This window comes from Thalassophryne amazonica, chromosome 5 (assembly GCF_902500255.1).
Source record: "Thalassophryne amazonica chromosome 5, fThaAma1.1, whole genome shotgun sequence".
NCBI lineage: Eukaryota > Metazoa > Chordata > Actinopteri > Batrachoidiformes > Batrachoididae > Thalassophryne > Thalassophryne amazonica.
In genome coordinates this window covers 60,458,361-60,471,711 of record NC_047107.1, presented here as the reverse complement: position 1 = coordinate 60,471,711, position 13,351 = coordinate 60,458,361, and the positions used below count along the sequence as shown (strand labels likewise).

Here is a 13,351-nt window from a genome sequence, read left to right as displayed (position 1 = left end):
TGTCGCAAAGGCCACCCAGAGCTCTTCAGCATCCAGATGTCCAGCTGCTGTCACTGCAAGGACAACAACATCCGTGTCCACTGTGTGGATCGACACCTTGCTGTAGCCCTGCCTCACCGCATCTTCAACGTGGAGCAATATCCTGGTGTCTGCCTCTTCATGACTGCACGGGGCAAGACCAGTGACATCTCGGGGCTATGTGCAGAACACATCTTTGTGGTGAGTACTGATGACCTGTTTCTCTGTCTCCATGGCCGTTATTCTTGTGGATAGGAAGGCAAACAGCTCCATCTTGTTGTCCTCAATGTGGAGAAAGGCCTGCCAGTTCCCTGGGATGGAACTAGATGATTCGACTCATCTCTGGATGCCAAACTCTCTGTGAAGTATTCATCCCATCCATTCAGCGCTGGGGGACACGCCTGGTTCTCGTGGGCAAAGAATTCGTCGAGACACACAGCTGCTGTATCTTCACTGGGTGGTTTCCTCTTCTGGGCCCGATCCAGTGTAGTATTATTGCACTTTAGTCGGCATGAATCGTGCCAATTGGCCTCATTGCTCTCGAAGGTCACCTGGATACCACCACCATCATCCAGGCGGGACACATTCAGAGATTTAGGCAGGCAGCCGATCCGACTAAAGTTGAGGAGACTGTCTGCAAGAGTTTGGTATCCTGACCCTGTGTGTCGCTTAGAGTCAGCTGGGCAGGAGAGAGGCTCAGTGGTGTCCTCCTGACATAACACACACTTGTTCCAATCTGTCATCTGACATGGCAAGTTTTGTCTGGATGTACCCGGCTGTTGGGGATCTAATAACTTGAATTTCTTGCTCACTGTTGCTCAACAATACACTACCAAGCAGCTACTACAGTCTATAGGAGGAGGAGGAGGTACAGCACAGTAGTGCTATCACCATTCAGTCCACCACCAAGCAGCTACTTCAGCCTATAGAGGGCTTTCAGGTTATATCACCTGAAAACAGAAACACAGAATTAAACATGTTAAAGTGACACTGTGTGGAACAGCATGGGCGGACATTTTTCGGAAAAGCTCGAGTTGTTCTGACGTCAGCGATGCAACCTGGTATTAATGTCATCAACAACTGCCAAGCATTCCCGAAAAGCGACCTTGCAACCCCACTCTGCAGTAAGAAGATGGCCGAAATGGAAGGGAGGTCTGGATTGACTGACATTGACATCCCCAATAGGCCACCATACATTACTTGTTATGGATCAAAATAATGCCATATCAGCATGAAACACTTTGTATTTCCTATACAATCCATAAATGATAGTACAGCAACAATTAAGTTAAATTCAGTCAGACAATAATGCAGGTACATATCCCCCACTCGCAACACCATGCCAATAGATAAATATAACATACTGGTTTGTCCCTCATAGGCCACTGTAGATGTATTTTTAGACCAAAGTCAAGTAAATGCATAGCACCTGTTTATAACTTGATAATATGCTGCTTGTGTTGTGTAATTTGTAATTAATTGTCGCCACTTTGAAAAATGGCCGCCATTTTGGCCCTAGGATGAATCTGGAATGGCCCTATATCCAAAAATCTTCCTAAGAAGATGCTCTAGCAGTGTGCCAAATTTCATGCTTGTATCATCAAACCCCCAGTTCTACCAATATATTTCACATATCTGCTGGATTATTTCAACACGAAGGAGCAGCCGCTCTACTCCGAGATCTCCATGAATAACCAAGCTGACCACCCACCCTACTAAGGAAGCCCATTTCAGCCGCTTATCCCTGTGATCTAGTTCTTTTGGTCATGAACCAACCCTCAAGACCATAGGTGAGAGTAGGAACAAGTTGTTGAAATCTTTCTGGAGGAAAATAAGATGGGCATTTTGACCTTCAGTTGCTGATAAGGCTGCCGTGTTTTGGGTTTAGGCAGAGAAGCACAGAACTCCAATATGGCTTCTCTTAACTGTCCAGATCCAACTGTGTGAATATTCACTGGTCTCCAACATCAATTCCTTTGCAGGGCAGACAACTGCTCAGAGATGGTTTCCATCTTGCGTTTAAGTTCAAAAGTTAATGCAGTCTGAGATTGTACAGCCTTGCCAACCTCGGTAATCATGACGGACAGATGTGGGATTGTGGTTTTGGTGGCAGCCATCTTGCCAATTTTCTGGTACTTCAGGGCAGTGCCTAATCCTAGTAGCAGAAGCCCTCCTACCACAATGACAAATAAGAATAAATCCTTGACATTTTCCATGGAGAGTGGTGCCAAGCATGCTACGTGCCAATTCTTCCAGGCGTCGAGAACGTAGCCCGCGGGATAGGTTCCTTCTGGGCATGCAGGGTCCCCCAACTCTGATTTACTTGTTGAAGAGATGGTGTCAATAGCATTGAGAGACCAGCTGATCAATTCCATGGTTATTCCAAATGTAGTTCGAAGAATTCACAGTCTGGTGAAGTTGGGACTTTTAAGGTTGAGGCAGAGATAGAGACAGACAGGAGGAGAGGAGAGATGAGGAGATGTGACTGCCCTCGCCGGAGTCCCAAGCTAACTCTAGTGGCCTATAATAAAAAACATGGGTGGTATCAACATCTCCAACCAACTCATTCAGTACTACTCCACCCACAGAAAAACTGCTTACTGGTACAGGACCATGTTGCTGCACTTCCTTGACACTGCAACCACGAATGGCTTCATCTTACACCGCGAGATAAGCAGTGGCAAGCAGATGCAGCCCATGACACACAAAGACTTTATGGTGGAGCTGGTGTGTCAGCATTGTGGCACAGACAAGGCAGGTTTCCTTCAGAGCAGGAGCCAGAATTACATTCCTGTGGCCATTGTCACAGGCACAGATCCTGTCCAAAAAGCCACCAAAGGCAGACTGAGGTACCAACGCTGCCTCCAGGGGAACAACAGGAGGAGTGACACACCCTGGAAATGTCAGGCCTGTCATGTGCACCTCTTTCTTAGTAATTGTAACAGTAACAGCAATTGTTTGTTTGTGTGTTTGCTTGCTTGTTTATTTATTTGTTTGAGTGGCACAAATAATTTGTGTGGCATCTTATTTTGACATCTGGTTGTTTTGTAAATAGTTGTATAAAAAAACACCTGAAGCAATTCCTGCATTTTAATGCAAATAGATGTTGTTTGCTACATTTATACATATGCTTTTTGAAATTTACAATTTATACTTACATTCTAAATCTTATTGTGACATCTGATTAAAGCTGAGTGCGGAAGTGGAATCGGTGCTGCGGGCTCAGGGTTCCACCTGTGGACGGCTTGTCAGAGCCTTCAGCCGACACAGACTGCACTCCATCTAATAAACTCAACCGTTGTGACGAGTAGATACGTGGATGGCTGACAGAGATGGCTGGGTGGCTACAGGCGTGTGTTGTGGACTGGGGCACAGGGTACACTAAACTGGGGTATGCAGGGAACACAGAGCCACAGTTTATTGTTCCATCATGTATTGCCATCAAAGAATCAGCCAAGGTTAGTGACCAAGCCCAGCGAAGGATGATGAAGGGGTGGATGACTTGGATTTCTTCATTGGAAATGAAGCCCTAGACGAGCCCATGTACGCCACTAAGTGGCCAATCCATCATCGTATTTTTGAAGACTGGGATCTAATGGAATGCTACATGGAGCAGATCATCTTCAAGTATCTGACAGTGGAGCCTGAAGACCATTACTTTCTCCTGACAGAGCCTCCTCTGAACACTCCAGAGAACCGAGAGTACATGGCTGAGATCATGTTTGAGTCCTTTAGTGTGCCTGGGCTGTACATCACAGTGCAGGATGTTCTTGCTCTAGCAGCCTCCTGGATGTACAGGCAGGTCGGAGAGCGGACACTGACAGGAACCATCATTGGCAGTGGGGATAGTGTCACACACGACTGAAAGGTTTATATTCCAGTGGCTGAAAGGTATGTTATTGGCAGCTGTATAAAATGCATCCCCAACGCAAGACGTGACATCACCTACTTTACTCAGCAGCTGCTGAGGGAGAGGGAATCAATCAATCAATCAATCAATTTTATTTATATAGCGCCAAATCACAACAAACAATTGCCCCAAGGCGCTTTATATTGTAAGGCAAGGCCATACAATAATTACGGAAAAACCCCAACAGTCAAAACGACCCCCTGTGAGCAAACAATCCAGCCAGAGCAGTCTCTGGAGACGGCCAAGGCAGTCAAGCAGTTGTTTAGCTACATGTGCCCAGACCTAGTTAAAGAGTTCAATAAGTATGACACAGATGGATCCAAATGGATTAAGCAGTACACCGGCGTCAATGCCATCAGCAAAAAAGAGTTCACTAATGATGATGGCTACGAGCGCTTCCTGAGGCCTGAGATCTTCTTCCACCCAGAGTTCAGAAACCCTGACTTCACCCAGCCCATCTCTGAAGTTGTAGACGAGATAATTCAGAACTGCCATACTGATGTCAGGCGTCTTCTCTACGAGGCCTGTTAGAAAGTATCCGACCTTTTATTTTTTTCAAAAACCTGATGGATTTGAATCATGTGTGCTTGCATGAGCCAACCTTGAACCTTCGTACGCATGTGTGATTTTTTTCACGCCTGTCGGTTGCGTCATTTGCTTGTAAGCAGCCTTTGTGTGAGGGTGTGTGGAGTCTCTCTGTTATGGTCTGGGACTGGGTTGCGTGTTTAACCCAAGAGCAGGAGCAGTAAGACAGACACAGGAGGAGTTAAACAAAAGTTTATTGAACCAAACAAAGGACTGCGCAGTGGAGGAACAAAGGAGGATGGACCACGAGGACTGGATGGACGAGACAGACAGGACTGGGACAGGAACCAGGGAAGCGAGCCTGTGGCGCTGCTGGGACTGTGGGGGGAAGTGAGAGGGCAGGTGAGATTATGGAGTGGTTATGGCACGCATCTGGAAATGAAAATAAATCCAAACTAAGTAGTTCAGAGGTTCAGTTCATTCATGTCGTTAGTTCAGAAGCAAGTTCAGTTCATTCCAGGTGGGAGTTAGACCAAAAGTGCAGTTCATTCAGGAGTCCAGTTCTTATCACAGTCTTTGCTCATTCAGGATCTTAGTTTGACATGACACACCCTAACGGTGGGCACATGTAGCAGACAGACAGTCAGCTGACAGCTTCAAGTTCCAGGCTTAAATGCATGCAGTAATTTGGCAGCTCACATTCTCTGGGAAACTGCACTCAGAGAACCACAGTTACATTAACTCAGACACTTTAGCGGCTGTGTGTTGATCACTTCCGCCTGTCAGCAGATTAGGTCATACTGTAACTGAACGGTTCAACCTGTGAAATAACAAAATGACTGCACACAGTACCAAAACAGCACCAACCCGAACTTCTGATTATACACTGATGTTAACTGAACTCCATAAAGAGGAACGAACTCTGAGCAGCATATCTGCTGAACACTACGCAACGCGGAGATGAACGGACTGATTATTAACAGCTGCATGTCATTACACACGTGACAGAATATGTCCATGTTAAAGCCCGAAACAATAGCGTGACATAAAAAAAACATATGAACCATTTTACATGACTTAAGTATAAATTAAGAGCCGAAGCTCACACTGCAGAAAAAGAAACGATTGATAACAGCATAATTAGGAACTTGGAATGACACAGCAGGAAAAATACAACATGTAACAGAGTCGGGAGACTCGAGAGGGAAGAAACGTGGCGGGTTACAGATTGCGCTTGAAAGCGCCAGTGAAAGAAACACAGACGGTTACAGTTGTGGACATGGGAGCCCACAGAGGTGGAGTTGCAACAAGAGCGGAGAATTCAGTCCAAAAACTTCACAGGGAAACAAAAAGTCAAGGAGCTCAGAGGCTGGCACCAGGAAAACAGAAAAGTGACATTAGCTCCAAAGTGGCGACGGAACGCCAAACAAAATACACTGAGGAAAAACAAAGCTTGAGTTTACCGGCTGGGTGCGATGGCTTGGCACAGCTGGGAACCCATGGCAACCCAGGTCTGACCAGGAGAAACGCGGAGGTTCTTCAGCTGGTCTCAGGAAAGATTCTGGCCCCGAACCCATGACAGGTTCAGGGTTAAATCAGGAGTGCTAATGAGTGTCAGCTGTGAGACACCGCTCTGTCATTCCATGTGCCGTCTTGACAGATGGGGCGGGGCCCACTTGCCCTCTGGCAGTGGGGAGCAGAGCCCTGACGTACACACAGCGAAAAGCACCCAGCCAAATCACCAGTAGCTCCACCTCAGCTTCACCTGAAAACATAAAAAGACAGAGGCCAGCAGACCAGGGGCAAACCTAAAACACTCTCGTCTTTTTTTCTTGCAAGGAATGGCGGAACAACTGGAGCATCGTGGACTATCCGAGAAATTGTGAAAGAGGTGGACATCAGCCTTTTTCAGCACATTCCACTGTGACAGAAGATTTTTGCCATGAAAAAGAGTTGCAGCGAAATTCATGCCGATGGCTTTTGCACAAGCTAATGGCGCAGCAAAAGCACCACCGTGATGAAGCCTCACAGGACATGTTGTGACATGCTCACCTCGTCCACAATTTCACGGATAGTCACACGACTGAAAAGCCACCGAAAGCCGTCTGAATCTTCCGAATGGTGGAAGAGGTGGGCATGTCACAACATGTCACAACAATGCTCTCTTGCTTGCCTCTACTGGTGGTTGGCTCTCACTGCGGTATTGTATCACTTCCTGTTCCGGAGCACAGCGGTGTTTTTCTGTATCTGTTAGCTGTCCCGAGTCACACTAACTGTCAGAATGCTCGTAGCACGGGCCGGGGCGGAGGATTAGCAGCAATCTTCCATTCCAGCTTATTAATTAATCAAAAACCCAGACAGAGCTTTAATTCATTTGAAAGCTTGACTCTTAGTCTTGTCCATCCAAATTGGAAAGTCCCAAAAACCAGTTTTATTTGTTATTATCTATCGTCCACCTGGTCGTTACTGTGAGTTTCTCTGTGAATTTTCAGACCTTTTGTCTGACTTAGCGCTTAGCTCAGATAAGATATTTATAGTGGGCGATTTTAACATCCACACAGATGCTGAGAATGACAGCCTCAACACTGCATTTAATCTATTATTAGACTCTATTGGCTTTGCTCAAAAAGTAAATGAGTCCACCCACCACTTTAATCATATCTTAGATCTTGTTCTGACTTATGGTATGGAAATAGAAGACTTACAGTATTCCCTGAAAACTCCCTTCTGTCTGATCATTCTTAATAACATTACATTTACTCTGATGGACTACCCAGCAGTGGGGAATAAGTTTCATTACATAGAAGTCTTCAGAAAGCGCTGTAACTAGGTTTAAGGATATGATTCCTTCTTTATGTTCTCTATATGCCATATACCAACACAGTGCAGAGTACTACTAAACTCTGTAAGTGAGATAGAGTATCTCGTCAATAGTTTTACATCCTCATTGAAGACAACTTTGGATGCTGTAGCTCCTCTAAAAAAGAGAGCTTTAAATCAGAAGTGCCTGACTCTGTGGTATAACTCACAAACTCTAGCTTAAAGCAGATAACCCGTAAGTTGGAGAGGAATGGTGTCCTCAGCTAATTTAGAAGATCTTCACTTAGCCTGGAAAAAGAGTCTGTTGCTCTATAAAAAAAGCCCTCTGTAAAGCTAGGACATCTTCTACTCATCACTAATTGAAGAAAATAAGAACAACCCCAGGTTTCTTTTCAGCACTGTAGCCAGGCTGACAAAGAGTCAGAGCTCTATTGAGCTGAGTATTCCATTAACTTTAACTAGTAATGACTTCATGACTTTCTTGCTAACAAAATTTTAACTATTAGAGAAAAAAATTACTCATAACCATCCCAAAGACGTATCGTTATCGTTGGCTGCTTTCAGTATTTGGTTAGACTCTTTCTCTCCGATTGTTCTGTCTGAGTTATTTTCATTAGTTACTTCATCCAAACCATCAACATGTTTATTAGACCCCATTCCTACCAGGCTGCTCAAGGAAGCCCTACCATTATTTAATGCTTCGATCTTAAATATTATCAATCTATCTTTGTTAGTTGGCTATGTACCACAGGCTTTTAAGGTGGCAGTAATTAAACCATTACTTAAAAAGCCATCACTTGACCCAGGCTATCTTAGCTAATTATAGGCCAATCTCCAACCTTCCTTTTCTCCTCAAAATTCTTGAAAGGGTAGTTGTAAAAACAGCTAACTGATCATCTGCAGGAGGAATGGTCCTATTTGAAGAGTTTCAGTCAGGTTTTAGAATTCATCATAGTACAGAAACAGCATTAGTGAAGGTTACAAATGATCTTCTTATGGCCTCGGACAGTGGACTCATCTCTGTGCTTGTGTTGTGTGTTGGGGGGTGTGGCTGGATGTTTTGGTGTTCTTTTCTTTTCTTGCTCCTCAGGTTGGCATGGAAACGGATTTGTCTGTGGAGAAGGTGCTGGCTGAAGAATCCTCACCCTCATCAACATCATGTGAAGCACCTGTGACTGGTGCTCACATGCAACCTTAAAGACTTTCAGCTGAAGCAGATATTGGATGGCGTTCTGCTTTTAAGGCATGTGTGATTCAAGCAGACTGCCGGGAACTCGACCTTGTGATGTTCGTTGTGAGACGCTGAGGACCCGTGCCTGGGTTTGACACATCGAGCCTGTGAAGCAAGGAAGGGTGAGGACACATGCTGTCAGCACACATTAAAGGGTAATTAAGTATTTGACTATTGTTGATAGTAACTTGGTGTTTTGTTACATAGTATACTGGAATTGTGATGAGAGTTGTGCATTTTGCTTCTCACTGCTGTGGCGTGCAGGATAAGTGATCCTCCACTTGTTGTGAGAAGCTGCTCATTTGCATAAAGATAAAAAGTACAGACCTGAATGTGTTGCTGATAGCGTGTGTCTTTTGAAAAGATATTGTTGTAACTGCTGACTTACCTCACATCTTCTTTGGCTTCACAGAGAGTCAGTTTGTCGTGTCCACCTGGGGGTGTTTTGTCTGGTGGTAGTGGGTCCCAGGAGCGCCGGACTTCTCTCCTTGCGGGCGCTGGAGAGCGTGCCAGCAGTCACATCCTCCAGAAGGACGTTGGTTTTGGTTTTGTACATTTTATTTAGGCACAGGTGAAAAATAAATTGTTTTTGTTGTTTGGAACCGCTTTCTGGTTATTTTTAGCGCTGGGTTTCTGTCTGACGCAGGTTCGCTTCCTCATCCGCGTCGACACATAACAGCTTGTTCTGTTAGACCTCAGTGCTGCTTTTGATACTGTTGACCATAAATTTTATTACAGAGATTAGAGCATGCCATAGGTATTAAAGGCACTGCGCTGCGGTGGTTTGAGAATCATATTTGTCTAATAGATTACAATTTGTTCATGTAAATGGGGAATCTTCTCACAGACTAAAGTTAATTATGGAGTTCCACAAGGTTCTGTGCTAGGACCAATTTTATTCACTTTATACATGCTTCCCTTAGGCAGTATTATTAGACGGTATTGCTTAAATTTTCATTGTTACGCAGATGATACCCAGCTTTATCTATCCATGAAGCCAGAGGACACCCACCAATTAGCTAAACTGCAAGATGTCCTTACAGACATAAAGACATGGATGACCTCTAATTTCCTGCTTTTAAACTCAGATAAAACTGAAGTTATTGTACTTGGCCCCACAAATCTTAGAAACATGTGTCCAAAAACCAGATCCTTACTCTGGATGGCATTACCCTGACCTCTAGTAATACTGTGAGAAATCTTGGAGTCATTTTTGATCAGGATATGTCATTCAAAGCGCATATTAAAAAAATATGTAGGACTGCTTTTTTGCATTTACGCAATATCTCTAAAAGCAGAAAGGTTTTGTCTCAGAGTGATGCTGAAAAACTAATTCATTGCATTATTTCCTCTAGGCTAGACTATTGTAATTAATTATTATCAGGTGTCCTAAAAGTTCCCTAAAAAGCCTTCAGTTAATTCAAAATGCTGCAGCTAGAGTACTGACGGGGACTAGAAGGAGAGGAGCATATCCTCACCCATATTGGCCTCTCTTCATTGGCTTCCTGTTAATTCTAGAATAGAATTTAACAATTCTTCTTCTTACTTATAAGGTATGTTGAATAATCAGGTCCCATCTTATCTTAGGGACCTCATAGTACCATATCACCCCAATAGAGCGCTTCACTCTCAGACTGCAGGCTTACTTGTAGTTCCTAGGGTTTGTAAGAGTAGAATGGGAGGCAGAGCCTTCAAGTTTTCAGGCTCCTCTCCTGTGGAACCAGCTCCCAATTCAGATCAGGGAGACAGACACCCTCTCTACTTATTTAAGATTAGGCTTAAAACTTTCCTTTTTGCTAAAGCTTATAGTTAGGGCTGGATCAGGTGACCCTGAACCATCCCTTAGTTATGCTGCTATAGACGTAGACTGCTGGGGGGTTCCCATGATGGCACTGTTTCTTCTTTCTCTTTTTTGCTCTGTATGCACCACTCTGCATTTAATCATTAGTGATCGATCTCTGCTCCCCTCCACAGCATGTCTTTTTCCTGGTTCTCATCCCCTCAGCCCCCAACCAGTCCCAGCAGAAGACTGCCCCTCCCTGAGCCTGGTTCTGCTGGAGGTTTCTTCCTGTTAAAAGGGAGTTTTTCCTTCCCACTGTAGCCAAGTGCTTGCTCACAGGGGGTCGTTTTGACCGTTGGGGTTTTACATAATTATTGTATGGCCTTGCCTTACAATATAAAGCGCCTTGGGGCAACTGTTTGTTGTGATTTGGCGCTATATAAAAAAAATTGATTGATTGATTGATGTCCTGTGAGACTTCATCACGGTGGCGCTTTTGTTCCGCCATCAACTTCGTGCCGATGAATTTCGCTGCAACTCTTTTCATGGCCAAATCTTCTGTCACAATGGAATGTGCCGAAAAAGTTGCTGATGTCCACCTCTTCCAAATTTCTCGGATAGTCACACGACGGTCCCACATCACCACAGCGTTCACTTTGGAAATGATCTGGTCATTTCAGCGTTGTTGATGGCCGACTGGAGCGCGTGTGCACTCTCCAACCGGTGTGCGGACGTCTTTAAACCGGTTTGTACTGCTCCTTAATCCTGTGATGCCCAGAGGATCGTCCACCGAAAGCCATCTGAATCATCCGAATGGTTTCCACCTGGCTGTCGCCCCAGTTTCTGGCAAAATTTGATGCAGTCGCGCTGCTCCAGTTGTCCCCCCATTTCCTTGCAAAGAAAAAATGATGAGAGACTCCACCCATCCTCACACAAAGGCTGCATACAAGAAAATGACGCAACCGACAAGCGTGAAAAAAATCACGCATGCGCACAAAGGTTCAAGGTTGGCTCATGCAAGCACACGTGATTCAAATCCATCAGGTTTTTGAAAAAAATAAAAAAGTCGGATACTTTTCTAACAGACCTCATATAAAAACATTGTTCTGCCCGGAGGCTTCACCATGTTCAGGGACTTTGGGTGCCATCTGCAGAGGGACTTAAAGAGGACTGTTGATGCCCGTCTGAAGATGAGTGAGGAGCGCCACGGAGGCAAGCTCAAGTCCAAACCAGTTGATGTACAAGTCATCACTCATCATATGCAGAGATATGTTGTATGGTTTGGTAGATCCATGTTGGCATCATCTCCAGAGTTCTACTACGTCTGCCACACCATAAAGGACTACAAAGAGATTGGGCTGACTATCTGCATCCACAACCCCGTGTTTGGAGTCATGTCTTAACTTGGGACCTCCAACAGTGTTCAGCAGACTGTCTACAGGACTGGCTCAGGCAGTAGGGGGCACTGGTGTTTCTATTCTTTTTGATTGTTTCAGCTATGGATGTGTGTGCAGGCCACACACATGCACACACACAAACACAAACGGCTGGAAAATTTATTGTGAATTCTTTCTTTTCTTTACAAAATGAGGGACGGTGGTTTGTTAGCCAGAATAGTTTTAGGAACTTGTGTGAAGCACCTTGAGGCAAGTTTGTTGTGATTTGGCTCTGTATAAATGAAATGAAAATGAAAATGATTCTTTTGTAAATAGTTGTAAAAAAAAAAAAAAAACCCTGAAACATTTCCTGCATTTTAATGTAAATCGTTGTATATAACTTTGTTGTTTGTTACATTTGTACTTTTTTTTTCAAAATTTACAATTTATATTTGCATTCTAAGTTATAAAAATGGTTTGTTAAACATGTTTGTGGTTTTCACTGCTCGGATTTTATGTTTTGTGTGAATTCAGGTCCACTGTGTTTATACATTGTGTCAGAATGAATGAAAAACGGTAAAGTCACACAGGTGAGGTTGTGCTGAAACAAATTACACCAAACAAGGCAAAGTAAACACTTTTTAAAGGCAAAACCAAAAGTAGTCAAAAATGGCCAATTATACCCTGGACCCCAGAGGGTTAATAACCAACACTGTTGCAGTAATGTCCAGAGTCCAGATCCATAAAAAGACAAGAGCAACAGTGGTAATTATGTCCACTTTTTATGTTTTCAGTTTACAATCTCAGTGTTATTCCCACAAACACATCTCTCACTGATTTCTAATGATTCACTGCTTTGCATGATTTGATCCTGATACCTGCCTGACAATGTGCCGTGATAATAACACTGGGATGAACACAGGAAAAGGTGGAAATGAAATCAGGCATCTATTCTTACCCTGAAAGACTTAGGTGGAGGAGGAGGAGCAGGAGGAGTGAAGAAGAGACTGTGCACGAAAATTAGATTGAGAGTGAGTGAGAAGACCAAACAGCAGACTGTGAAAGAAACGAACATAAATCACAGAAGCAGAAAAGAAGTAATATGCAGTGGTAAGATGGATTTTTTTCCTTTATTTAAGGTGAGGGGGAAGTGGTGGAGGAGAAAAGGTACCGAAGAACCTCTGCAGGGGAAATCAGCTGTGTTTTAATGGTCACTGATTACATCTCCTCCTAAATGTCGAGTACATTTCCATCCAAATGCCTCACGGCTAAGAAGCCATGAACAGCGACATGCCCACACCACACATTCGCGCCGGCACACATGCACACAAATGCACAAACATAAATGTGCATACAGAAATATGAACACATGACAACTCACAGACTCACAGCAGCATGCATTGCACAGTGCACTTCCTGTCTTGATGTTGCACTCTCATTTATGTGCACAAATTATTGAATCAAACACTTTCTGCATGTCCATAATTACACCTGATAGTAGAGGACCTCGCTGAGAGATGTGTGCACATCATTTAGGAGAAGACAATTCAACTGTTCTGAACTAATATGACCCCAATGAACAGCTTGAAATATGTGCTAAAATCTCTCGCTGGGATGAACAGCCTGAAAATGACCACGTCCTTTTTAGCAAATGACCACGCCCTTTATCGTCCCAAGTGTTACTTCAAGTA

At 44.1% G+C, this 13,351-nt stretch overlaps 1 long non-coding RNA gene and 1 pseudogene across 1 annotated transcript; one reads left to right on the top strand and one right to left on the bottom strand.

The window, feature by feature from the left end:
- Positions 1 to 1,844: 1,844 nt before the first annotated feature.
- LOC117510624 lies at positions 1,845 to 13,060 on the bottom strand. Its single transcript, XR_004560765.1, has 3 exons — positions 13,050 to 13,060; positions 11,826 to 11,831; positions 1,845 to 2,153 (listed from the first exon to the last, which is right to left on the bottom strand). It is a non-coding gene; the product is annotated as an uncharacterized LOC117510624 (long non-coding RNA).
- LOC117510623 lies at positions 3,212 to 3,898 on the top strand (annotated as a pseudogene).
- Positions 13,061 to 13,351: the final 291 nt, after the last annotated feature.